This window comes from Malaya genurostris, chromosome 2 (assembly GCF_030247185.1).
Source record: "Malaya genurostris strain Urasoe2022 chromosome 2, Malgen_1.1, whole genome shotgun sequence".
NCBI classification, from domain to species: Eukaryota; Metazoa; Arthropoda; class Insecta; order Diptera; family Culicidae; genus Malaya; species Malaya genurostris.
The window spans coordinates 244,961,234-244,965,757 of NC_080571.1; positions in this window are offsets into that span (position 1 = coordinate 244,961,234).

Genomic DNA, 4,524 nt, shown 5'->3' on the forward strand with positions numbered 1-4,524 from the left:
TTCAGTCCATGTGCGTTTGTGAGTATAGCTCCGGGTGTGTTTACTGATCATATATATCTGGGGAGCATGCTAGTGAATTTGATTATTTGAATATTTTTGCTTTTGCTGGGTAAAAGAGTAAGCGGTTGATGCACCGATTGAAGTATCAAACCTGACGGTGAATTGATTAATTAAATTAAATTTTTCTGTTCTCGAAATTTTAAGCCAGATATAGCACCATCCCTGTTTCTGCACTATTGCTTCCATCTTCCTTTGCCTTTCCATCATTCAAAACGTTTACATTTTGACTATTATGCGAAATAGTTCATTTTAAAGGGAGAGCGAGTTTCATAAACATTAAAATAATATAAAACTATTCTTGTTCAGTCAATACTTTGTACTTTTACTTTTTGGTTTAATAACTGCGGCACACCCTTTTGACATTGATTAGGCAATGTTTTCAAGGTATCTTTGTGGAATTGCGAACCATTCATTTTGCAAAGCAAAATCCTTTGTTAGTGTAATTATGTGTTCTAATGGGTGCGTAAATTAGATCTGGACTTTGGCTAGACCAGCTTAAAACTGTTTGGTTTTACGACTTGAAAATTTGTTTGAAAAGCATAGAGTTCGTTTTTTGTCACTTTCGTGCTCCCAACTTGAGAAAGGTTGAACTCTCTTGCAACACACGATTAAGATTTTCCTTAAGCCAATGCGTACAATTTGTATAATTTTGAGTGAAACGATTTTAGTGAAAAAAACGTGCTCAATCCACCTAGCAATGAGATGATACCTTTTTGCCTTTCTCATATAGAAAGGTTATGCAATCACTTGAAAAACCGACTAGTGAAAATTGGCCCGGAGGACCAAGTGTCATATACCATTCGACTCAGTTCATCGAGCTGAGCAATGTCTATGTGTGTGTGTGTGTGTGTGTGTGTGTGTGTGTGTGTGTGTGTGTGTGTGTGTGTGTGTGTGTGTGTGTGTGTGTGTGTGTGTGTGTGTGTGTGTGTGTGTGTGTGTGTGTGTGTGTGTGTGTGTGTGTGTGTGTGTGTGTGTGTGTGTGTGTGTGTGTGTGTGTGTGTGTGTGTGTGTGTGTGTGTGTGTGTGTGTGTGTGTGTGTGTGTGTGTATGTATGTGTGTGTGTGTGTGTGTGTCAAATAATCTCACTAGGTATTCTCGGAGATGGCTGAACCGATTTTGACAATCTTAGATTCAAATGAAAGGTCTCGTGGTCCCATGCGGAAATCCTGAATTTCACTTAAACCGGCGAAACAAAATACGTAAAAAAAATTCTAAACTGGTCTCAAAACTACACAAATCGATAGTTATTATCAGTAGGCAACTAAACAAACCGATTCCGGCTATTCTGGTTACCGGTATCCGGTTCCGGAAGTACCGGAAATAGTGGTCATATATACCAAAATGGATCTCACTCACTTTTCTCAGCGATGGTTTGACCGATTTTCACAAACCAAAATTTACCAAAATGGATCTCACTCACTTTTCCCAACGATTATTTGACCGATTTCCACAAACTTAGATTCAAATGAAATGTCTTATGGTCCCATATGGAATTCCTGAATTTCATCCGGATCTGACTTTCGGTTCCGGAATTATAGGGTAAAGTGTGTTCAATATTGTACACCGTCACTTGAAATATTTTCGGATGCAACAAACATTTAAATCGTAATTTAGAGTGTGTACTAGAAGAGTTTGTGTGTCATGTAAGTTGGTAGCTGTTTGAACCGACTTTGATTATACCGGTTCTCGGGTTCCGGTGCCGGAAGTGCATATAATAGTGAACCCATTTCGTTTTCTTAAGGATGAATTACTCAATCAAAGCACTGTTTTATTCTGTATGTTATGCATAAACAATCTCTTGGTTTTTTTCAAAAATCGAAGAGAAAATTTTTGAATAGAATGCCACAATATTATATACATGAGAAAGGCATCATCACACCACTAGGTGGATTAAAACAGGTTTTTTTTTTATCAATCCGCATGAGTTTTTTGTATGAATATTCTCCGATGTTTTAGTTCTCATGACATTATTTTAATGACCGTCGGCCGCCTAGGCAATTTGTGATTTCAATCAATCAATACCCTGTAATGTCGAAGCTGCAAATCGGATCGAATTTGAATCTAAACGTGTGACAATCATTTGAACATTCCATGAGATGTCGAAGAAAGTTTCAGTTTAGAGTTTACGGTTATTTACGGTACTTTCAGAGCCGGTATTCAGGAACCAGCATAACCCAAAACGATTCGTATGGCCAAAAAATAAATATGACGGAATTGCAATAGTTTTCAGTCTAACTTTGAAGCTTTTTAGAATTGTCATCTTCTATATCGGCTTGAATTTTAAAAACTCATCACTCTGTAATTCTAGAATCGGAAATCAGAATCGAATAAAATAAATTAATTTTGCATGAGACCATAAATCCTTTAATTTGAATTTTTGTTTTTGAAAAAACGATTCGATACTGGAACCAGAAATCAAAATCAGTGTAGCCGAAGTCAGTTAAATTCACCTGAGGAGTTGTATAGTTTACATTGATGATTCAAAATGTTCGAAAATCAGTGCAGACTGACTAAAAAGCAAGATGTTTTATAGAATATTAAGACCTTTCATTTGAATCTTAGATTTCATTTGAATCTTAGATCGGTTCAGCCATCTATAAGAAAAATGAGTTACACTATTTTAATTTCGTTTGACATATCAATCTGTAGCTCAGGAACCAGAAGTCGGATCCAGACGTAATTCAGGAACTTTGTCTGGAAGCACTTCTCGTATGAATATGAGTTTTTAGAAAATGGTTGAGTCATCTCCGAGAAAATTGAGTGAAATTATTTTCCACACACGGGTTTGTTGATCTCGACGAACTGATTCGAATGGTATATGGGTGTTATGTTCTTCCAGCATTCATTACTGTCAGTAGTTAAATCAATATAATAATGCAATTGTTTATGACTCGAAATTGCTGCCGTCTTGGCCATCCTCTGATTTACATATGTCATATTCGAACGATTATGTTGCCAAAAACGAACCGTGCTAAAATCGGTCGGAGGCAAAATTTCATGAAAAAGGATGTTGTACGCAGTCTTTTTGGTACTTAGAAACTATTGTATGTAACAGTATAAAAATCATGTTTCACGTTGCTCCAACGCATTGCTCTGTCATACAGCGCTCAAAACTCTTACTGCTGGAATAAAGGGAAAAGTCGCTTATACAAAAATCTCCGTTAAAAATGGACGGATTTCAACAATCTATGGCTTGTTGGATAGCTTTTATCATGCGGAATCTAAGTCTGAAAAGATATTCTGTTTTCAAGGTCAAATGTGACAGATATTAAAAGTTTTGACATAAAACTTCGTATAACTCAAAAAATAAAAATCCGATCTCAAAACCATTCAATAGCGTTCTGGGTGACGGGGAGACCTTTCATTTGCAACTAGTTTGATCAAAATCGGTGCAGCCATCTTTGAGATTTCGACCTCTTAGTTGGCAACACACATACACACACACACATACACCCACACACGGACATTTGCTCAGTTCGTCAAGCTGAATCGATTGGTATATAAGACTCGGCCTTCAGGGTTTCGGAAAAATTTTCTAAAGTTTGAGCGAATTCTGAACCTATTTTTTATATTTATAAACAAAAGGTAAAAAGTTAAAAACATGACCTGAATTGTAAACAACGTTGTTGCCGTTCAATAGAACAAGTGTCAACTTGAACAAACTACAAAAAAAAAACCTGTTTTAATCCACCTAGTGGTGTAATGATTCCTTTCTCATGTATATAATATTGTGATATTCTATTCAAAATTTTTCTCTTCGATTTTTGAAAGAAACCAAGAGATTGTTTGTGCATAACATACAGAATATAACATTGCTTTGATTGCGTAGGTCATCCTTAAAAAAAAACGAAGCGGGTTCACTATTATATGCACTTCTGGCACCGGAACCCGAGAACCGGTATAATCAAAGTCGGTTTGTACGGCCACCAACTAACATGACATACAACCTCTACTAGTACGCTCTCTAAATTACGATTTAAATGTTTGTTGCATCCGAAAATATGCAGTAATTTTTGGTAGGACCATAAGACCTTTAAATTGACCCTAAGATTGAGAATAACGGTTATGGGTCCAGTGTAGAAATTTTTTTACGGTTATTATTTCGCCGGCTTAAGTGACGGTTTACAATATTGAACACACTTTACTCTATAACTCCGGAACCGGAAGTCGGATCCGGATGAAATTCAGGAATTCCGTATGGGACCGGAAGACCTTTCAAAAACCTAAAAAAAATATTTATATGGGTTTGTTTGAACATATTTTGATGCACTCCTTTGTCGAGAACAGAGATGCCAACATTATAGAAGAAATACCACCTACAAAAGGCTTTTGAGCGCTACTGTATAATGAATAATTGATACAATTCATTAAGCAGATATGCGCTCGCGATTCTTTTGTTTTTTTTATTTCATTCAATAATATCGTTATACCATAATAATATCGTTATACCATATTTGAAAGAAC